Genomic DNA, 26,303 nt, shown 5'->3' with positions numbered 1-26,303 from the left:
ACATTTGGGTGAATACAAAAAATAGAAAAAAAATTTGGTTAAAAATGGTGATAATTCCGCTAAATATCGTTTAAAGTCATTTGTATTGAACTAATCATATTTTTTATATTTTTAACGTTAAGTTCACATTATTTTACATCTAAAACACGTGTTTACAATACATTTGGGTGAATACAAAAAATAGAAAAAAAATTTGGTAAAAAATGGTGATAATTCCGCTAAATATCGTTTAAAGTCATTTGTATTGAACAAATCATATTTTTTATATTTTTATCGTTAAGTTCACATTATTTTACATCGAAAACACGTGTTTACAATACATTTGTCTGAATACAAAAAAAGAGAAAAAAAATTTGGTAAAAAATGGTGATAATTCCGCTAAATATCGTTTAAAGTCATTTGTATTGAACTAATCATACTTTTTATATTTTTATCGTTACGTTCACATAATTTTACATCTAAAACACGTCTTTACAATACATTTGGGTGAATATAAAAGGTCGTAAAAAAATTTTGAAATACAGGTGATGAATCCGCTAAATATCGTCTTAAGTCATTTCTATTAAACTAATCATACTTTTTATATTTTTAACGTTAAGTTCACATTATTTTACATCTAAAACACGTGTTTACAATACATTTGGGTGAATACAAAAAATAGAAAAAAAATTTGGGAAAAAATTTGGTAAAAAATGGTGATAATTTCGCTAAATATCGATTAAAGTCTTTTGTATTGAACTAATCATACTTTTTATATTTTTATAGTTAAGTTCACATTATTTTACATCTAAAACACGTATTTACAATACATTTGGGTGAATAAAAAAACTAGAAAAAAAATTTGGGAAAAAATTGGGTAAAAAATGGTGATAATTCCGCTAAATATCGTTTAATGTCATTTGTATTGAACTAATCATACTTTTTATATTTTTATCGTTAAGTTCACATAATTTTACATCTAAAACACGTCTTTACAATACATTTGGGTGAATATAAAAGGTCGTAAAAAAATTTTGAAATACGGGTGATGAATCCGCTAAATATCGTCTTAAGTCATTTCTATTGAACTAATCATACTTTTTATATTTTTAACGTTAAGTTCACATTATTTTACATCTAAAACACGTGTTTACAATACATTTGGGTGAATACAAAAAATAGAAAAAAAATTTGGTTAAAAATGGTGATAATTCCGCTAAATATCGTTTAAAGTCATTTGTATTGAACTAATCATATTTTTTATATTTTTATCGTTAAGTTCACATTATTTAACATCGAAAACACGTATTTACAATACATTTGGGTGAATACAAAAAATAGAAAAAAAATTTGGGAAAAAATTTGGTAAAAAATGGTGATAATTCCGCTAAATATCGTTTAAAGTCATTTGTATTGAACTAATCATACTTTTTATATTTTTATAGTTAAGTTCACATTATTCTACATCTAAAACACGTATTTACAATACATTTGGGTGAATAAAAAAACTAGAAAAAAAATTTGGGAAAAAATTGGGAAAAAAATGGTGATAATTCCGCTAAATATCGTTTAATGTCATTTGTATTGAACTAATCATACTTTTTATATTTTTATCGTTAAGTTCACATAATTTTACATCTAAAACACGTCTTTACAATACATTTGGGTGAATACAAAAAATAGAAAAAAAATTTGGTAAAAAATGGTGATAATTCCGCTAAATATCGTTTAAAGTCATTTGTATTGAACTAATCATACTTTTTATATTTTTAACGTTAAGTTCACATTATTTTACATCTAAAACACGTGTTTACAATACATTTGGGTGAATACAAAAAATAGAAAAAAAATTTGGTAAAAAATGGTGATAATTCCGCTAAATATCGTTTAAAGTCATTTGTATTGAACTAATCATATTTTTTATATTTTTATCGTTAAGTTCACATTATTTTACATCGAAAACACGTGTTTACAATACATTTGTCTGAATACAAAAAAAGAGAAAAAAAATTTGGTAAAAAATGGTGATAATTCCGCTAAATATCGTTTAAAGTCATTTGTATTGAACTAATCATACTTTTTATATTTTTATCGTTACGTTCACATAATTTTACATCTAAAACACGTCTTTACAATACATTTGGGTGAATATAAAAGGTCGTAAAAAAATTTTGAAATACAGGTGATGAATCCGCTAAATATCGTCTTAAGTCATTTCTATTAAACTAATCATACTTTTTATATTTTTAACGTTAAGTTCACATTATTTTACATCTAAAACACGTGTTTACAATACATTTGGGTGAATACAAAAAATAGAAAAAAAATTTGGGAAAAAATTTGGTAAAAAATGGTGATAATTTCGCTAAATATCGATTAAAGTCTTTTGTATTGAACTAATCATACTTTTTATATTTTTATAGTTAAGTTCACATTATTTTACATCTAAAACACGTATTTACAATACATTTGGGTGAATAAAAAAACTAGAAAAAAAATTTGGGAAAAAATTGGGTAAAAAATGGTGATAATTCCGCTAAATATCGTTTAATGTCATTTGTATTGAACTAATCATACTTTTTATATTTTTATCGTTAAGTTCACATAATTTTACATCTAAAACACGTCTTTACAATACATTTGGGTGAATATAAAAGGTCGTAAAAAAATTTTGAAATACGGGTGATGAATCCGCTAAATATCGTCTTAAGTCATTTCTATTGAACTAATCATACTTTTTATATTTTTAACGTTAAGTTCACATTATTTTACATCTAAAACACGTGTTTACAATACATTTGGGTGAATACAAAAAATAGAAAAAAAATTTGGTTAAAAATGGTGATAATTCCGCTAAATATCGTTTAAAGTCATTTGTATTGAACTAATCATATTTTTTATATTTTTATCGTTAAGTTCACATTATTTAACATCGAAAACACGTATTTACAATACATTTGGGTGAATACAAAAAATAGAAAAAAAATTTGGGAAAAAATTTGGTAAAAAATGGTGATAATTCCGCTAAATATCGTTTAAAGTCATTTGTATTGAACTAATCATACTTTTTATATTTTTATCGTTAAGTTCACATAATTTTACATCTAAAACACGTCTTTACAATACATTTGGGTGAATATAAAAGGTCGTAAAAAAATTTTGAAATACGGGTGATGAATCCGCTAAATATCGTCTTAAGTCATTTCTATTAAACTAATCATACTTTTTATATTTTTAACGTTAAGTTCACATTATTTTACATCTAAAACACGTATTTACAATACATTTGGGTGAATACAAAAAATAGAAAAAAAATTTGGGAAAAAATTTGGTTAAAAATGGTGATAATTTCGCTAAATATCGATTAAAGTCATTTGTATTGAACTAATCATACTTTTTATATTTTTATAGTTAAGTTCACATTATTCTACATCTAAAACACGTATTTACAATACATTTGGGTGAATAAAAAAACTAGAAAAAAAATTTGGGAAAAAATTGGGAAAAAAATGGTGATAATTCCGCTAAATATCGTTTAATGTCATTTGTATTGAACTAATCATACTTTTTATATTTTTATCGTTAAGTTCACATAATTTTACATCTAAAACACGTCTTTACAATACATTTGGGTGAATATAAAAGGTCGTAAAAAAATTTTGAAATACGGGTGATGAATCCGCTAAATATCGTCTTAAGTCATTTCTATTGAACTAATCATACTTTTTATATTTTTAACGTTAAGTTCACATTATTATACATCTAAAACACGTGTTTACAATACATTTGGGTGAATACAAAAAATAGAAAAAAAATTTGGTTAAAAATGGTGATAATTCCGCTAAATATCGTTTAAAGTCATTTGTATTGAACTAATCATATTTTTTATATTTTTAACGTTAAGTTCACATTATTTTACATCTAAAACACGTGTTTACAATACATTTGGGTGAATACAAAAAATAGAAAAAAAATTTGGTAAAAAATGGTGATAATTCCGCTAAATATCGTTTAAAGTCATTTGTATTGAACTAATCATATTTTTTATATTTTTATCGTTAAGTTCACATTATTTTACATCGAAAACACGTGTTTACAATACATTTGTCTGAATACAAAAAAAGAGAAAAAAAATTTGGTAAAAAATGGTGATAATTCCGCTAAATATCGTTTAAAGTCATTTGTATTGAACTAATCATACTTTTTATATTTTTATCGTTACGTTCACATAATTTTACATCTAAAACACGTCTTTACAATACATTTGGGTGAATATAAAAGGTCGTAAAAAAATTTTGAAATACAGGTGATGAATCCGCTAAATATCGTCTTAAGTCATTTCTATTAAACTAATCATACTTTTTATATTTTTAACGTTAAGTTCACATTATTTTACATCTAAAACACGTGTTTACAATACATTTGGGTGAATACAAAAAATAGAAAAAAAATTTGGGAAAAAATTTGGTAAAAAATGGTGATAATTTCGCTAAATATCGATTAAAGTCTTTTGTATTGAACTAATCATACTTTTTATATTTTTATAGTTAAGTTCACATTATTTTACATCTAAAACACGTATTTACAATACATTTGGGTGAATAAAAAAACTAGAAAAAAAATTTGGGAAAAAATTGGGTAAAAAATGGTGATAATTCCGCTAAATATCGTTTAATGTCATTTGTATTGAACTAATCATACTTTTTATATTTTTATCGTTAAGTTCACATAATTTTACATCTAAAACACGTCTTTACAATACATTTGGGTGAATATAAAAGGTCGTAAAAAAATTTTGAAATACGGGTGATGAATCCGCTAAATATCGTCTTAAGTCATTTCTATTGAACTAATCATACTTTTTATATTTTTAACGTTAAGTTCACATTATTTTACATCTAAAACACGTGTTTACAATACATTTGGGTGAATACAAAAAATAGAAAAAAAATTTGGTTAAAAATGGTGATAATTCCGCTAAATATCGTTTAAAGTCATTTGTATTGAACTAATCATATTTTTTATATTTTTATCGTTAAGTTCACATTATTTAACATCGAAAACACGTATTTACAATACATTTGGGTGAATACAAAAAATAGAAAAAAAATTTGGGAAAAAATTTGGTAAAAAATGGTGATAATTCCGCTAAATATCGTTTAAAGTCATTTGTATTGAACTAATCATACTTTTTATATTTTTATCGTTAAGTTCACATTATTTTACATCTAAAACACGTCTTTACAATACATTTGGGTGAATATAAAAGGTCGTAAAAAAAGTTTGAAATACAGATGATGAATCCGCTAAATATCGTCTTAAGTCATTTCTATTAAACTAATCATACTTTTTATATTTTTATCGTTAAGTTCACATTATTTTACATCTAAAAAACGTGTTTACAATACATTTGGGTGAATACAAAAAATAGAAAAAAAATTTGGGAAAAAATTTGGGAAAAAATTTGGGAAAAAATTTGGTAAAAAATGGTGATAATTCCGCTAAATATCGTCTTAAGTCATTTCTATTAAACTAATCATACTTTTTATATTTTTAACGTTAAGTTCACATTATTTTACATCTAAAACACGTATTTACAATACATTTGGGTGAATACAAAAAATAGAAAAAAAATTTGGGAAAAAATTTGGTAAAAAATGGTGATAATTTCGCTAAATATCGATTAAAGTCATTTGTATTGAACTAATCATACTTTTTATATTTTTATAGTTAAGTTCACATTATTCTACATCTAAAACACGTATTTACAATACATTTGGGTGAATAAAAAAACTAGAAAAAAAATTTGGGAAAAAATTGGGAAAAAAATGGTGATAATTCCGCTAAATATCGTTTAATGTCATTTGTATTGAACTAATCATACTTTTTATATTTTTATCGTTAAGTTCACATAATTTTACATCTAAAACACGTCTTTACTATACATTTGGGTGAATATAAAAGGTCGTAAAAAAAATTTGAAATACGGGTGATGAATCCGCTAAATATCGTCTTAAGTCATTTCTATTGAACTAATCATACTTTTTATATTTTTAACGTTAAGTTCACATTATTATACATCTAAAACACGTGTTTACAATACATTTGGGTGAATACAAAAAATAGAAAAAAAATTTGGTTAAAAATGGTGATAATTCCGCTAAATATCGTTTAAAGTCATTTGTATTGAACTAATCATATTTTTTATATTTTTATCGTTAAGTTCACATTATTTAACATCGAAAACACGTATTTACAATACATTTGGGTGAATATAAAAGGTCGTAAAAAAATTTTGAAATACAGGTGATGAATCCGCTAAATATCGTCTTAAGTCATTTCTATTAAACTAATCATACTTTTTATATTTTTAACGTTAAGTTCACATTATTTTACATCTAAAACACGTGTTTACAATACATTTGGGTGAATACAAAAAATAGAAAAAAAATTTGGGAAAAAATTTGGTAAAAAATGGTGATAATTTCGCTAAATATCGATTAAAGTCTTTTGTATTGAACTAATCATACTTTTTATATTTTTATAGTTAATTTCACATTATTTTACATCTAAAACACGTATTTACAATACATTTGGGTGAATAAAAAAACTAGAAAAAAAATTTGGGAAAAAATTGGGTAAAAAATGGTGATAATTCCGCTAAATATCGTTTAATGTCATTTGTATTGAACTAATCATACTTTTTATATTTTTATCGTTAAGTTCACATAATTTTACATCTAAAACACGTCTTTACAATACATTTGGGTGAATATAAAAGGTCGTAAAAAAATTTTGAAATACGGGTGATGAATCCGCTAAATATCGTCTTAAGTCATTTCTATTGAACTAATCATACTTTTTATATTTTTAACGTTAAGTTCACATTATTTTACATCTAAAACACGTGTTTACAATACATTTGGGTGAATACAAAAAATAGAAAAAAAATTTGGTTAAAAATGGTGATAATTCCGCTAAATATCGTTTAAAGTCATTTGTATTGAACTAATCATATTTTTTATATTTTTATCGTTAAGTTCACATTATTTAACATCGAAAACACGTATTTACAATACATTTGGGTGAATACAAAAAATAGAAAAAAAATTTGGGAAAAAATTTGGTAAAAAATGGTGATAATTCCGCTAAATATCGTTTAAAGTCATTTGTATTGAACTAATCATACTTTTTATATTTTTATCGTTAAGTTCACATAATTTTACATCTAAAACACGTCTTTACAATACATTTGGGTGAATATAAAAGGTCGTAAAAAAATTTTGAAATACGGGTGATGAATCCGCTAAATATCGTCTTAAGTCATTTCTATTAAACTAATCATACTTTTTATATTTTTAACTTTAAGTTCACATTATTTTACATCTAAAACACGTATTTACAATACATTTGGGTGAATACAAAAAATAGAAAAAAAATTTGGGAAAAAATTTGGTAAAAAATGGTGATAATTTCGCTAAATATCGATTAAAGTCATTTGTATTGAACTAATCATACTTTTTATATTTTTATAGTTAAGTTCACATTATTCTACATCTAAAACACGTATTTACAATACATTTGGGTGAATAAAAAAACTAGAAAAAAAATTTGGGAAAAAATTGGGAAAAAAATGGTGATAATTCCGCTAAATATCGTTTAATGTCATTTGTATTGAACTAATCATACTTTTTATATTTTTATCGTTAAGTTCACATAATTTTACATCTAAAACACGTCTTTACTATACATTTGGGTGAATATAAAAGGTCGTAAAAAAAATTTGAAATACGGGTGATGAATCCGCTAAATATCGTCTTAAGTCATTTCTATTGAACTAATCATACTTTTTATATTTTTAACGTTAAGTTCACATTATTATACATCTAAAACACGTGTTTACAATACATTTGGGTGAATACAAAAAATAGAAAAAAAATTTGGTTAAAAATGGTGATAATTCCGCTAAATATCGTTTAAAGTCATTTGTATTGAACTAATCATATTTTTTATATTTTTATCGTTAAGTTCACATTATTTAACATCGAAAACACGTATTTACAATACATTTGGGTGAATATAAAAGGTCGTAAAAAAATTTTGAAATACAGGTGATGAATCCGCTAAATATCGTCTTAAGTCATTTCTATTAAACTAATCATACTTTTTATATTTTTAACGTTAAGTTCACATTATTTTACATCTAAAACACGTGTTTACAATACATTTGGGTGAATACAAAAAATAGAAAAAAAATTTGGGAAAAAATTTGGTAAAAAATGGTGATAATTTCGCTAAATATCGATTAAAGTCTTTTGTATTGAACTAATCATACTTTTTATATTTTTATAGTTAATTTCACATTATTTTACATCTAAAACACGTATTTACAATACATTTGGGTGAATAAAAAAACTAGAAAAAAAATTTGGGAAAAAATTGGGTAAAAAATGGTGATAATTCCGCTAAATATCGTTTAATGTCATTTGTATTGAACTAATCATACTTTTTATATTTTTATCGTTAAGTTCACATAATTTTACATCTAAAACACGTCTTTACAATACATTTGGGTGAATATAAAAGGTCGTAAAAAAATTTTGAAATACGGGTGATGAATCCGCTAAATATCGTCTTAAGTCATTTCTATTGAACTAATCATACTTTTTATATTTTTAACGTTAAGTTCACATTATTTTACATCTAAAACACGTGTTTACAATACATTTGGGTGAATACAAAAAATAGAAAAAAAATTTGGTTAAAAATGGTGATAATTCCGCTAAATATCGTTTAAAGTCATTTGTATTGAACTAATCATATTTTTTATATTTTTATCGTTAAGTTCACATTATTTAACATCGAAAACACGTATTTACAATACATTTGGGTGAATACAAAAAATAGAAAAAAAATTTGGGAAAAAATTTGGTAAAAAATGGTGATAATTCCGCTAAATATCGTTTAAAGTCATTTGTATTGAACTAATCATACTTTTTATATTTTTATCGTTAAGTTCACATAATTTTACATCTAAAACACGTCTTTACAATACATTTGGGTGAATATAAAAGGTCGTAAAAAAATTTTGAAATACGGGTGATGAATCCGCTAAATATCGTCTTAAGTCATTTCTATTAAACTAATCATACTTTTTATATTTTTAACTTTAAGTTCACATTATTTTACATCTAAAACACGTATTTACAATACATTTGGGTGAATACAAAAAATAGAAAAAAAATTTGGGAAAAAATTTGGTAAAAAATGGTGATAATTTCGCTAAATATCGATTAAAGTCATTTGTATTGAACTAATCATACTTTTTATATTTTTATAGTTAAGTTCACATTATTCTACATCTAAAACACGTATTTACAATACATTTGGGTGAATAAAAAAACTAGAAAAAAAATTTGGGAAAAAATTGGGAAAAAAATGGTGATAATTCCGCTAAATATCGTTTAATGTCATTTGTATTGAACTAATCATACTTTTTATATTTTTATCGTTAAGTTCACATAATTTTACATCTAATACACGTCTTTACAATACATTTGGGTGAATACAAAAAATAGAAAAAAAATTTGGTAAAAAATGGTGATAATTCCGCTAAATATCGTTTAAAGTCATTTGTATTGAACTAATCATAATTTTTATATTTTTATCGTTAAGTTCACATTATTTTACATCTAAAACACGTCTTTACAATACATTTGGGTGAATATAAAAGGTCGTAAAAAAAGTTTGAAATACAGGTGATGAATCCGCTAAATATCGTCTTAAGTCATTTCTATTAAACTAATCATACTTTTTATGTTTTTATCGTTAAGTTCACATTATTTTACATCTAAAAAACGTGTTTACAATACATTTGGGTGAATAGAAAAAATTTGGGAAAAAATTTGGTAAAAAATGGTGATAATTCCGCTAAATATCGTTTGAAGTCATTTGTATTGAACTAATCATACTTTTTATATTATTATCGTTAAGTTCACATAATTTTACATCTAAAACACGTCTTTACAATACATTTGGGTGAATATAAAAGGTCGTAAAAAAATTTTGAAATACGGGTGATGAATCCGCTAAATATCGTCTTAAGTCATTTCTATTAAACTAATCATACTTTTTATATTTTTAACGTTAAGTTCACATTATTTTACATCTAAAACACGTGTTTACAATACATTTGGGTGAATACATAAAATAGAAAAAAAATTTGGTAAAAAATGGTGATAATTCCGCTAAATATCGTTTAAAGTCATTTGTATTGAACTAATCATACTTTTTATATTTTTATCGTTAAGTTCACATTATTTTACATCTAAAACACGTATTTACAATACTTTTGGGTGAATATAAAAGGTCGTAAAAAAAGTTTGAAATACAGGTGATGAATCCGCTAAATATCGTCTTAAGTCATTTCTATTAAACTAAACATACTTTTTATATTTTTATCGTTAAGTTCACATTATTTTACATCTAAAAAACGTGTTTACAATACATTTGGGTGAATACAAAAAATAGAAAAAAAATTTGGGAAAAAATTTGGTAAAAAATGGTGATAATTCCGCTAAATATCGTTTAAAGTCATTTGTATTGAACTAATCATACTTTTTATATTTTTATCGTTAAGTTCACATAATTTTACATCTAAAACACGTCTTTACAATACATTTGGGTGAATATAAAAGGTCGTAAAAAAATTTTGAAATACGGGTGATGAATCCGCTAAATATCGTCTTAAGTCATTTCTATTAAACTAATCATACTTTTTATATTTTTAACGTTAAGTTCACATTATTTCACATCTAAAACACGTATTTACAATACATTTGGGTGAATACAAAAAATAGAAAAAAAATTTGGGAAAAAATTTGGTAAAAAATGGTGATAATTTCGCTAAATATCGATTAAAGTCATTTGTATTGAACTAATCATACTTTTTATATTTTTATAGTTAAGTTCACATTATTCTACATCTAAAACACGTATTTACAATACATTTGGGTGAATAAAAAAACTAGAAAAAAAATTTGGGAAAAAATTGGGAAAAAAATGGTGATAATTCCGCTAAATATCGTTTAATGTCATTTGTATTGAACTAATCATACTTTTTATATTTTTATCGTTAAGTTCACATAATTTTACATCTAAAACACGTCTTTACAATACATTTGGGTGAATACAAAAAATAGAAAAAAAATTTGGGAAAAAATTTGGTAAAAAATGGTGATAATTCCGCTAAATATCGTTTAAAGTCATTTGTATTGAACTAATCATACTTTTTATATTTTTAACGTTAAGTTCACATTATTTTACATCTAAAACACGTGTTTACAATACATTTGGGTGAATACAAAAAATAGAAAAAAAATTTGGTAAAAAATGGTGATAATTCCGCTAAATATCGTTTAAAGTCATTTGTATTGAACTAATCATATTTTTTATATTTTTATCGTTAAGTTCACATTATTTTACATCGAAAACACGTATTTACAATACATTTGGGTGAATACAAAAAATAGAAAAAAAATTTGGTAAAAAATGGTGATAATTCCACTAAATATCGTTTAAAGTCATTTGTATTGAACTAATCATAATTTTTATATTTTTATCGTTAAGTTCACATTATTTTACATCTAAAAAACGTGTTTACAATACATTTGGGTGAATACAAAAAATAGAAAAAAAATTTGGGAAAAAATTTGGTAAAAAATGGTGATAATTCCGCTAAATATCGTTTAAAGTCATTTGTATTGAACTAATCATACTTTTTATATTTTTATCGTTAAGTTCACATAATTTTACATCTAAAACACGTCTTTACAATACATTTGGGTGAATATAAAAGGTCGTAAAAAAATTTTGAAATACGGGTGATGAATCCGCTAAATATCGTCTTAAGTCATTTCTATTAAACTAATCATACTTTTTATATTTTTAACGTTAAGTTCACATTATTTTACATCTAAAACACGTATTTACAATACATTTGGGTGAATACAAAAAATAGAAAAAAAATTTGGGAAAAAATTTGGTAAAAAATGGTGATAATTTCGCTAAATATCGATTAAAGTCATTTGTATTGAACTAATCATACTTTTTATATTTTTATAGTTAAGTTCACATTATTCTACATCTAAAACACGTATTTACAATACATTTGGGTGAATAAAAAAACTAGAAAAAAAATTTGGGAAAAAATTGGGAAAAAAATGGTGATAATTCCGCTAAATATCGTTTAATGTCATTTGTATTGAACTAATCATACTTTTTATATTTTTATCGTTAAGTTCACATAATTTTACATCTAAAACACGTCTTTACAATACATTTGGGTGAATACAAAAAATAGAAAAAAAATTTGGTAAAAAATGGTGATAATTCCGCTAAATATCGTTTAAAGTCATTTGTATTGAACTAATCATACTTTTTATATTTTTAACGTTAAGTTCACATTATTTTACATCTAAAACACGTGTTTACAATACATTTGGGTGAATACAAAAAATAGAAAAAAAATTTGGTAAAAAATGGTGATAATTCCGCTAAATATCGTTTAAAGTCATTTGTATTGAACTAATCATATTTTTTATATTTTTATCGTTAAGTTCACATTATTTTACATCGAAAACACGTATTTACAATACATTTGGGTGAATACAAAAAATAGAAAAAAAATTTGGTAAAAAATGGTGATAATTCCGCTAAATATCGTTTAAAGTCATTTGTATTGAACTAATCATAATTTTTATATTTTTATCGTTAAGTTCACATTATTTTACATCTAAAACACGTCTTTACAATACATTTGGGTGAATATAAAAGGTCGTAAAAAAAGTTTGAAATACAGGTGATGAATCCGCTAAATATCGTCTTAAGTCATTTCTATTAAACTAATCATACTTTTTATGTTTTTATCGTTAAGTTCACATTATTTTACATCTAAAAAACGTGTTTACAATACATTTGGGTGAATAGAAAAAATTTGGGAAAAAATTTGGTAAAAAATGGTGATAATTCCGCTAAATATCGTTTGAAGTCATTTGTATTGAACTAATCATACTTTTTATATTATTATCGTTAAGTTCACATAATTTTACATCTAAAACACGTCTTTACAATACATTTGGGTGAATATAAAAGGTCGTAAAAAAATTTTGAAATACGGGTGATGAATCCGCTAAATATCGTCTTAAGTCATTTCTATTAAACTAATCATACTTTTTATATTTTTAACGTTAAGTTCACATTATTTTACATCTAAAACACGTGTTTACAATACATTTGGGTGAATACATAAAATAGAAAAAAAATTTGGTAAAAAATGGTGATAATTCCGCTAAATATCGTTTAAAGTCATTTGTATTGAACTAATCATACTTTTTATATTTTTATCGTTAAGTTCACATAATTTTACATCTAAAACACGTCTTTACAATACATTTGGGTGAATATAAAAGGTCGTAAAAAAATTTTGAAATACGGGTGATGAATCCGCTAAATATCGTCTTAAGTCATTTCTATTAAACTAATCATACTTTTTTTATTTTTAACGTTAAGTTCACATTATTTTACATCTAAAACACGTATTTACAATACATTTGGGTGAATACAAAAAATAGAAAAAAAATTTGGGAAAAAATTTGGTAAAAAATGGTGATAATTTCGCTAAATATCGATTAAAGTCATTTGTATTGAACTAATCATACTTTTTATATTTTTATAGTTAAGGTCACATTATTCTACATCTAAAACACGTATTTACAATACATTTGGGTGAATAAAAAAACTAGAAAAAAAATTTGGGAAAAAATTGGGAAAAAAATGGTGATAATTCCGCTAAATATCGTTTAATGTCATTTGTATTGAACTAATCATACTTTTTATATTTTTATCGTTAAGTTCACATAATTTTACATCTAAAACACGTCTTTACAATACATTTGGGTGAATACAAAAAATAGAAAAAAAATTTGGTAAAAAATGGTGATAATTCCGCTAAATATCGTTTAAAGTCATTTGTATTGAACTAATCATACTTTTTATATTTTTAACGTTAAGTTCACATTATTTTACATCTAAAACACGTGTTTACAATACATTTGGGTGAATACAAAAAATAGAAAAAAAATTTGGTAAAAAATGGTGATAATTCCGCTAAATATCGTTTAAACTCATTTGTATTGAACTAATCATATTTTTTATATTTTTATCGTTAAGTTCACATTATTTTACATTGAAAACACGTATTTACAATACATTTGGGTGAATACAAAAAATAGAAAAAAAATTTGGGAAAAAATTTGGTAAAAAATGGTGATAATACCGCTAAATATCGTTTAAAGTCATTTGTATTGAACTAATCATACTTTTTATATTTTTATCGTTAAGTTCACATTATTTTACATCTAAAACACGTCTTTACAATACATTTGGGTGAATATAAAAGGTCGTAAAAAAAGTTTGAAATACAGGTGATGAATCCGCTAAATATCGTCTTAAGTCATTTCTATTAAACTAATCATACTTTTTATATTTTTAACGTTAAGTTCACATTATTTTACATCTAAAACACGTGTTTACAATACATTTGGGTGAATACAAAAAATAGAAAAAAAATTTGGTAAAAAATGGTGATAATTCCGCTAAATATCGTTTAAAGTCATTTGTATTGAACTAATCATACTTTTTATATTTTTATCGTTAAGTTCACATTATTTTACATCTAAAACACGTATTTACAATACTTTTGGGTGAATATAAAAGGTCGTAAAAAAAGTTTGAAATACAGGTGATGAATCCGCTAAATATCGTCTTAAGTCATTTCTATTAAACTAAACATACTTTTTATATTTTTATCGTTAAGTTCACATTATTTTACATCTAAAAAACGTGTTTACAATACATTTGGGTGAATACAAAAAATAGAAAAAAAATTTGGGAAAAAATTTGGTAAAAAATGGTGATAATTCCGCTAAATATCGTTTAAAGTCATTTGTATTGAACTAATCATACTTTTTATATTTTTATCGTTAAGTTCACATAATTTTACATCTAAAACACGTCTTTACAATACATTTGGGTGAATATAAAAGGTCGTAAAAAAATTTTGAAATACGGGTGATGAATCCGCTAAATATCGTCTTAAGTCATTTCTATTAAACTAATCATACTTTTTATATTTTTAACGTTAAGTTCACATTATTTTACATCTAAAACACGTATTTACAATACATTTGGGTGAATACAAAAAATAGAAAAAAAATTTGGGAAAAAATTTGGTAAAAAATGGTGATAATTTCGCTAAATATCGATTAAAGTCATTTGTATTGAACTAATCATACTTTTTATATTTTTATAGTTAAGTTCACATTATTCTACATCTAAAACACGTATTTACAATACATTTGGGTGAATAAAAAAACTAGAAAAAAAATTTGGGAAAAAATTGGGAAAAAAATGGTGATAATTCCGCTAAATATCGTTTAATGTCATTTGTATTGAACTAATCATACTTTTTATATTTTTATCGTTAAGTTCACATAATTTTACATCTAAAACACGTCTTTACAATACATTTGGGTGAATACAAAAAATAGAAAAAAAATTTGGTAAAAAATGGTGATAATTCCGCTAAATATCGTTTAAAGTCATTTGTATTGAACTAATCATACTTTTTATATTTTTAACGTTAAGTTCACATTATTTTACATCTAAAACACGTGTTTACAATACATTTGGGTGAATACAATAAATAGAAAAAAAATTTGGTAAAAAATGGTGATAATTCCGCTAAATATCGTTTAAAGTCATTTGTATTGAACTAATCATATTTTTTATATTTTTATCGTTAAGTTCACATTATTTTACATCGAAAACACGTATTTACAATACATTTGGGTGAATACAAAAAATAGAAAAAAAATTTGGGAAAAAATTTGGTAAAAAATGGTGATAATACCGCTAAATATCGTTTAAAGTCATTTGTATTGAACTAATCATACTTTTTATATTTTTATCGTTAAGTTCACATTATTTTACATCTAAAACACGTCTTTACAATACATTTGGGTGAATATAAAAGGTCGTAAAAAAAGTTTGAAATACAGGTGATGAATCCGCTAAATATCGTCTTAAGTCATTTCTATTAAACTAATCATACTTTTTATATTTTTAACGTTAAGTTCACATTATTTTACATCTAAAACACGTGTTTACAATACATTTGGGTGAATACAAAAAATTTGGGAAAAAATTTGGTAAAAAATGGTGATAATTCCGCTAAATATCGTTTAAAGTCATTTGTATTGAACTAATCATACTTTTTATATTATTATCGTTAAGTTCACATAATTTTACATCTAAAACACGTCTTTACAATACATTTGGGTGAATATAAAAGGTCGTAAAAAAATTTTGAAATACGGGTGATGAATCCGCTAAATATCGTCTTAAGTCATTTCTATTAAACTAATCATACTTTTTATATTTTTAACGTTAAGTTCACATTATTTTACATCTAAAACACGTATTTACAATACATTTGGGTGAATACAAAAAATAGAAAAAAAATTTGGGAAAAAATTTGGTAAAAAATGGTGATAATTTCGCTAAATATCGATTAAAGTCATTTGTATTGAACTAATCATACTTTTTATATTTTTATAGTTAAGTTCACATTATTCTACATCTAAAACACGTATTTACAATACATTTGGGTGAATAAAAAAACTAGAAAAAAAATTTGGGAAAAAATTGGGAAAAAAATGGTGATAATTCCGCTAAATATCGTTTAATGTCATTTGTATTGAACTAATCATACTTTTTATATTTTTATCGTTAAGTTCACATAATTTTACATCTAAAACACGTCTTTACAATACATTTGGGTGAATACAAAAAATAGAAAAAAAATTTGGTAAAAAATGGTGATAATTCCGCTAAATATCGTTTAAAGTCGTTTGTATTGAACTAATCATACTTTTTATATTTTTAACGTTAAGTTCACATTATTTTACATCTAAAACACGTGTTTACAATACATTTGGGTGAATACAAAAAATAGAAAAAAAATTTGGTAAAAAATGGTGATAATTCCGCTAAATATCGTTTAAAGTCATTTGTATTGAACTAATCATATTTTTTATATTTTTATCGTTAAGTTCACATTATTTTACATCGAAAACACGTATTTACAATACATTTGGGTGAATACAAAAAATAGAAAAAAAATTTGGGAAAAAATTTGGTAAAAAATGGTGATAATACCGCTAAATATCGTTTAAAGTCATTTGTATTGAACTAATCATACTTTTTATATTTTTATCGTTAAGTTCACATTATTTTACATCTAAAACACGTCTTTACAATACATTTGGGTGAATATAAAAGGTCGTAAAAAAAGTTTGAAATACAGGTGATGAATCCGCTAAATATCGTCTTAAGTCATTTCTATTAAACTAATCATACTTTTTATATTTTTAACGTTAAGTTCACATTATTTTACATCTAAAACACGTGTTTACAATACATTTGGGTGAATACAAAAAATTTGGGAAAAAATTTGGTAAAAAATGGTGATAATTCCGCTAAATATCGTTTAAAGTCATTTGTATTGAACTAATCATACTTTTTATATTATTATCGTTAAGTTCACATAATTTTACATCTAAAACACGTCTTTACAATACATTTGGGTGAATATAAAAGGTCGTAAAAAAATTTTGAAATACGGGTGATGAATCCGCTAAATATCGTCTTAAGTCATTTCTATTAAACTAATCATACTTTTTATATTTTTAACGTTAAGTTCACATTATTTTACATCTAAAACACGTGTTTACAATACATTTGGGTGAATACAAAAAATAGAAAAAAAATTTGGTAAAAAATGGTGATAATTCCGCTAAATATCGTTTAAAGTCATTTGTATTGAACTAATCATACTTTTTATATTTTTATCGTTAAGTTCACATTATTTTACATCTAAAACACGTATTTACAATACTTTTGGGTGAATATAAAAGGTCGTAAAAAAAGTTTGAAATACGGGTGATGAATCCGCTAAATATCGTCTTAAGTCATTTCTATTAAACTAATCATACTTTTTATATTTTTAACGTTAAGTTCACATTATTTTACATCTAAAACACGTATTTACAATACATTTGGGTGAATACAAAAAATAGAAAAAAAATTTGGGAAAAAATTTGGTAAAAAATGGTGATAATTTCGCTAAATATCGATTAAAGTCATTTGTATTGAACTAATCATACTTTTTATATTTTTATAGTTAAGTTCACATTATTTTACATCTAAAACACGTATTTACAATACATTTGGGTGAATAAAAAAACTAGAAAAAAAATTTGGGAAAAAAATGGTGATAATTCCGCTAAATATCGTTTAATGTCATTTGTATTGAACTAATCATACTTTTTATATTTTTATCATTAAGTTCACATAATTTTACATCTAAAACACGTCTTTACAATACATTTGGGTGAATATAAAAGGTCGTAAAAAAATTTTAAAATACGGGTGATGAATCCGCTAAATATCGTCTTAAGTCATTTCTATTGAACTAATCATACTTTTTATATTTTTAACGTTAAGTTCACATTATTTTACATCTAAAACACGTGTTTACAATACATTTGGGTGAATACAAAAAATAGAAAAAAAATTTGGTAAAAAATGGTGATAATTCCGCTAAATATCGTTTAAAGTCATTTGTATTGAACTAATCATACTTTTTATATTTTTATCGTTAAGTTCACATTATTTTACATCTAAAACACGTCTTTACAATACATTTGGGTGAATATAAAAGGTCGTAAAAAAAGTTTGAAATACAGGTGATGAATCCGCTAAATATCGTCTTAAGTCATTTCTATTAAACTAATCATACTTTTTATATTTTTATCGTTAAGTTCACATTATTTTACATCTAAAAAACGTGTTTACAATACATTTGGGTGAATACAAAAAATTTGGGAAAAAATTTGGTAAAAAATGGTGATAATTCCGCTAAATATCGTTTAAAGTCATTTGTATTGAACTAATCATACTTTTTATATTTTTATCGTTAAGTTCACATAATTTTACATCTAAAACACGTCTTTACAATACATTTGGGTGAATACAAAAAATAGAAAAAAAATTTGGTAAAAAATGGTGATAATTCCGCTAAATATCGTTTAAAGTCATTTGTATTGAACTAATCATACTTTTTATATTTTTAACGTTAAGTTCACATTATTTTACATCTAAAACACGTGTTTACAATACATTTGGGTGAATACAAAAAATAGAAAAAAAATTTGGTAAAAAATGGTGATAATTCCGCTAAATATCGTTTAAAGTCATTTGTATTGAACTAATCATATTTTTTATATTTTTATCGTTAAGTTCACATTATTTTACATCGAAAACACGTATTTACAATACATTTGGGTGAATACAAAAAATAGAAAAAAAATTTGGGAAAAAATTTGGTAAAAAATGGTGATAATACCGCTAAATATCGTTTAAAGTCATTTGTATTGAACTAATCATACTTTTTATATTTTTATCGTTAAGTTCACATTATTTTACATCTAAAACACGTCTTTACAATACATTTGGGTGAATATAAAAGGTCGTAAAAAAAGTTTGAAATACAGGTGATGAATCCGCTAAATATCGTCTTAAGTCATTTCTATTAAACTAATCATACTTTTTATATTTTTAACGTTAAGTTCACATTATTTTACATCTAAAACACGTGTTTACAATACATTTGGGTGAATACAAAAAATTTGGGAAAAAATTTGGTAAAAAATGGTGATAATTCCGCTAAATATCGTTTAAAGTCATTTGTATTGAACTAATCATACTTTTTATATTATTATCGTTAAGTTCACATAATTTTACATCTAAAACACGTCTTTACAATACATTTGGGTGAATATAAAAGGTCGTAAAAAAATTTTGAAATACGGGTGATGAATCCGCTAAATATCGTCTTAAGTCATTTCTATTAAACTAATCATACTTTTTATATTTTTAACGTTAAGTTCACATTATTTTACATCTAAAACACGTGTTTACAATACATTTGGGTGAATACAAAAAATAGAAAAAAAATTTGGTAAAAAATGGTGATAATTCCGCTAAATATCGTTTAAAGTCATTTGTATTGAACTAATCATACTTTTTATATTTTTATCGTTAAGTTCACATTATTTTACATCTAAAACACGTATTTACAATACTTTTGGGTGAATATAAAAGGTCGTAAAAAAAGTTTGAAATACGGGTGATGAATCCGCTAAATATCGTCTTAAGTCATTTCTATTAAACTAATCATACTTTTTATATTTTTAACGTTAAGTTCACATTATTTTACATCTAAAACACGTATTTACAATACATTTGGGTGAATACAAAAAATAGAAAAAAAATTTGGGAAAAAATTTGGTAAAAAATGGTGATAATTTCGCTAAATATCGATTAAAGTCATTTGTATTGAACTAATCATACTTTTTATATTTTTATAGTTAAGTTCACATTATTTTACATCTAAAACACGTATTTACAATACATTTGGGTGAATAAAAAAACTAGAAAAAAAATTTGGGAAAAAAATGGTGATAATTCCGCTAAATATCGTTTAATGTCATTTGTATTGAACTAATCATACTTTTTATATTTTTATCATTAAGTTCACATAATTTTACATCTAAAACACGTCTTTACAATACATTTGGGTGAATATAAAAGGTCGTAAAAAAATTTTAAAATACGGGTGATGAATCCGCTAAATATCGTCTTAAGTCATTTCTATTGAACTAATCATACTTTTTATATTTTTAACGTTAAGTTCACATTATTTTACATCTAAAACACGTGTTTACAATACATTTGGGTGAATACAAAAAATAGAAAAAAAATTTGGTAAAAAATGGTGATAATTCCGCTAAATATCGTTTAAAGTCATTTGTATTGAACTAATCATACTTTTTATATTTTTATTGTTAAGTTCACATTATTTTACATCTAAAACACGTCTTTACAATACATTTGGGTGAATATAAAAGGTCGTAAAAAAAGTTTGAAATACAGGTGATGAATCCGCTAAATATCGTCTTAAGTCATTTCTGTTAAACTAATCATACTTTTTATATTTTTATCGTTAAGTTCACATTATTTTACATCTAAAAAACGTGTTTACAATACATTTGGGTGAATACAAAAAATTTGGGAAAAAATTTGGTAAAAAATGGTGATAATTCCGCTAAATATCGTTTAAAGTCATTTGTATTGAACTAATCATACTTTTTATATTTTTATCGTTAAGTTCACATAATTTTACATCTAAAACACGTCTTTACAATACATTTGGGTGAATATAAAAGGTCGTAAAAAAATTTTGAAATACGGGTGATGAATCCGCTAAATATCGTCTTAGGTCATTTCTATTAAACTAATCATACTTTTTATATTTTTAACGTTAAGTTCACATTATTTTACATCTAAAACACGTGTACACAATACATTTGGGTGAATACAAAAAATAGAAAAAAAATTTGGTAAAAAATGGTGATAATTCCGCTAAATATCGTTTAAAGTCATTTGTATTGAACTAATCATACTTTTTATATTTTTATCGTTAAGTTCACATTATTTTACATCTAAAACACGTATTTACAATACATTTGGGTGAATACAAAAAATAGAAAAAAAATTTGGGAAAAAATTGGGTAAAAAATGGTGATAATTCCGCTAAATATCGTTTAAAGTCATTTCTATTAAACTAATCATACTTTTTATATTTTTAACGTTAAGTTCACATTATTTTACATCTAAAACACGTATTTACAATACATTTGGGTGAATAAAAAAACTAGAAAAAAAATTTGGGAAAAAATTGGGAAAAAAATGGTGATAATTCCGCTAAATATCGTTTAAAGTCTTTTGTATTGAACTAATCTTACTTTTGATATTTTTATCGTTAAGTTCACATAATTTTACATCTAAAACACGTCTTTACAATACATTTGGGTGAATATAAAAGGTCGTAAAAAAATTTTGAAATACGGGTGATGAATCCGCTAAATATCGTCTTAGGTCATTTCTATTAAACTAATCATACTTTTTATATTTTTAACGTTAAGTTCACATTATTTTACATCTAAAACACGTATTTACAATACATTTGGGTGAATACAAAAAATAGAAAAAAAATTTGGGAAAAAATTGGGTAAAAAATGGTGATAATTCCGCTAAATATCGTTTAAAGTCATTTGTATTGAACTAATCATACTTTTTATATTTTTAGCGTTAAGTTCACATAATTTTACATCTAAAACACGTCTTTACAATACATTTGGGTGAATATAAAAGGTCGTAAAAAAATTTTGAAATACGGGTGATGAATCCGCTAAATATCGTCTTAAGTCATTTCTATTAAACTAATCATACTTTTTATATTTTTAACGTTAAGTTCACATTATTTTACATCTAAAACACGTATTTACAATACATTTGGGTGAATACAAAAAATAGAAAAAAAATTTGGGAAAAAATTTGGTAAAAAATGGTGATAATTTCGCTAAATATCGATTAAAGTCATTTGTATTGAACTAATCATACTTTTTATATTTTTAACGTTAAGTTCACATTATTTTACATCTAAAACACGTGTTCACAATACATTTGGGTGAATACAAAAAATAGAAAAAAAATTTGGTAAAAAATGGTGATAATTCCGCTAAATATCGTTTAAAGTCATTTGTATTGAACTAATCATACTTTTTATATTTTTATCGTTAAGTTCACATTATTTTACATCTAAAACACGTATTTACAATACATTTGGGTGAATACAAAAAATAGAAAAAAAATTTGGGAAAAAATTGGGTAAAAAATGGTGATAATTCCGCTAAATATCGTTTAAAGTCATTTCTATTAAACTAATCATACTTTTTATATTTTTAACGTTAAGTTCACATTATTTTACATCTAAAACACGTATTTACAATACATTTGGGTGAATAAAAAAACTAGAAAAAAAATTTGGGAAAAAATTGGGAAAAAAATGGTGATAATTCCGCTAAATATCGTTTAAAGTCTTTTGTATTGAACTAATCATACTTTTTATATTTTTAACGTTAAGTTCACATTATTTTACATCTAAAACACGTGTTTACAATACATTTGGGTGAATACAAAAAATAGAAAAAAAATTTGGTAAAAAATGGTGATAATTCCGCTAAATATCGTTTAAAGTCATTTGTATTGAACTAATCATACTTTTTATATTTTTATCGTTAAGTTCACATAATTTTACATCTAAAACACGTCTTTACAATACATTTGGGTGAATATAAAAGGTCGTAAAAAAATTTTGAAATACGGGTGATGAATCCGCTAAATATCGTCTTAGGTCATTTCTATTAAACTAATCATACTTTTTATATTTTTAACGTTAAGTTCACATTATTTTACATCTAAAACACGTGTTCACAATACATTTGGGTGAATACAAAAAATAGAAAAAAAATTTGGGAAAAAATTTGGTAAAAAATGGTGATAATTTCGCTAAATATCGTTTAAAGTCATTTGTATTGAACTAATCATACTTTTTATATTTTTATCGTTATGTTCACATTATTTTACATCTAAAAGACGTCTTTACAATACATTTGGGTGAATATAAAAGGTCGTAAAAAAATTTTGAAATACAGGTGATGAATCCGCTAAATATCTTCTTAAGTCATTTCTATTAAACTAATCATACTTTTTATATTTTTAACGTTAAGTTCACATTATTTTACATCTAAAACACGTATTTACAATACATTTGGGTGAATACAAAAAATAGAAAAAAAATTTGGGAAAAAATTGGGTAAAAAATGGTGATAATTCCGCTAAATATCGTTTAAAGTCATTTGTATTGAACTAATCATACTTTTTATATTTTTATCGTTAAGTTCACATAATTTTACATCTAAAACACGTCTTTACAATACATTTGGGTGAATATAAAAGGTCGTAAAAAAATTTTGAAATACGGGTGATGAATCCGCTAAATATCGTCTTAAGTCATTTCTATTAAACTAATCATACTTTTTATATTTTTAACGTTAAGTTCACATTATTTTACATCTAAAACACGTATTTACAATACATTTGGGTGAATACAAAAAATAGAAAAAAAATTTGGGAAAAAATTTGGTAAAAAATGGTGATAATTTCGCTAAATATCGATTAAAGTCATTTGTATTGAACTAATCATACTTTTTATATTTTTAACGTTAAGTTCACATTATTTTACATCTAAAACACGTGTTCACAATACATTTGGGTGAATACAAAAAATAGTAAAAAAATTTGGTAAAAAATGGTGATAATTCCGCTAAATATCGTTTAAAGTCATTTGTATTGAACTAATCATACTTTTTATATTTTTATCGTTAAGTTCACATTATTTTACATCTAAAACACGTATTTACAATACATTTGGGTGAATACAAAAAATAGAAAAAAAATTTGGGAAAAAATTGGGTAAAAAATGGTGATAATTCCGCTAAATATCGTTTAAAGTCATTTCTATTAAACTAATCATACTTTTTATATTTTTAACGTTAAGTTCACATTATTTTACATCTAAAACACGTATTTACAATACATTTGGGTGAATAAAAAAACTAGAAAAAAAATTTGGGAAAAAATTGGGAAAAAAATGGTGATAATTCCGCTAAATATCGTTTAAAGTCTTTTGTATTGAACTAATCATACTTTTTATATTTTTAACGTTAAGTTCACATTATTTTACATCTAAAACACGTGTTTACAATACATTTGGGTGAATACAAAAAATAGAAAAAAAATTTGGTAAAAAATGGTGATAATTCCGCTAAATATCGTTTAAAGTCATTTGTATTGAACTAATCATACTTTTTATATTTTTATCGTTAAGTTCACATAATTTTACATCTAAAACACGTCTTTACAATACATTTGGGTGAATATAAAAGGTCGTAAAAAAATTTTGAAATACGGGTGATGAATCCGCTAAATATCGTCTTAGGTCATTTCTATTAAACTAATCATACTTTTTATATTTTTAACGTTAAGTTCACATTATTTTACATCTAAAACACGTGTTCACAATACATTTGGGTGAATACAAAAAATAGAAAAAAAATTTGGTAAAAAATGGTGATAATTCCGCTAAATATCGTTTAAAGTCATTTGTATTGAACTAATCATACTTTTTATATTTTTATCGTTAAGTTCACATTATTTTACATCTAAAACACGTATTTACAATACATTTGGGTGAATACAAAAAATAGAAAAAAAATTTGGGAAAAAATTGGGTAAAAAATGGTGATAATTCCGCTAAATATCGTTTAAAGTCATTTCTATTAAACTAATCATACTTTTTATATTTTTAACGTTAAGTTCACATTATTTTACATCTAAAACACGTATTTACAATACATTTGGGTGAATAAAAAAACTAGAAAAAAAATTTGGGAAAAAATTGGGAAAAAAATGGTGATAATTCCGCTAAATATCGTTTAAAGTCTTTTGTATTGAACTAATCATACTTTTGATATTTTTATCGTTAAGTTCACATAATTTTACATCTAAAACACGTCTTTACAATACATTTGGGTGAATATAAAAGGTCGTAAAAAAATTTTGAAATACGGGTGATGAATCCGCTAAATATCGTCTTAGGTCATTTCTATTAAACTAATCATACTTTTTATATTTTTAACGTTAAGTTCACATTATTTTACATCTAAAACACGTGTTCACAATACATTTGGGTGAATACAAAAAATAGAAAAAAAATTTGGGAAAAAATTTGGTAAAAAATGGTGATAATTTCGCTAAATATCGTTTAAAGTCATTTGTATTGAACTAATCATACTTTTTATATTTTTATCGTTATGTTCACATTATTTTACATCTAAAAGACGTCTTTACAATACATTTGGGTGAATATAAAAGGTCGTAAAAAAATTTTGAAATACAGGTGATGAATCCGCTAAATATCTTCTTAAGTCATTTCTATTAAACTAATCATACTTTTTATATTTTTAACGTTAAGTTCACATTATTTTACATCTAAAACACGTATTTACAATACATTTGGGTGAATACAAAAAATAGAAAAAAAATTTGGGAAAAAATTGGGTAAAAAATGGTGATAATTCCGCTAAATATCGTTTAAAGTCATTTGTATTGAACTAATCATACTTTTTATATTTTTATCGTTAAGTTCACATAATTTTACATCTAAAACACGTCTTTAC

This window comes from Diuraphis noxia, unplaced genomic scaffold, assembly GCF_037042655.1.
Source record: "Diuraphis noxia isolate RWA-SAM2 unplaced genomic scaffold, SU_Dnox_SAM2 contig0002, whole genome shotgun sequence".
Classification (NCBI taxonomy): domain Eukaryota; kingdom Metazoa; phylum Arthropoda; class Insecta; order Hemiptera; family Aphididae; genus Diuraphis; species Diuraphis noxia.
Note: the sequence above shows the minus strand (reverse complement) of the source record.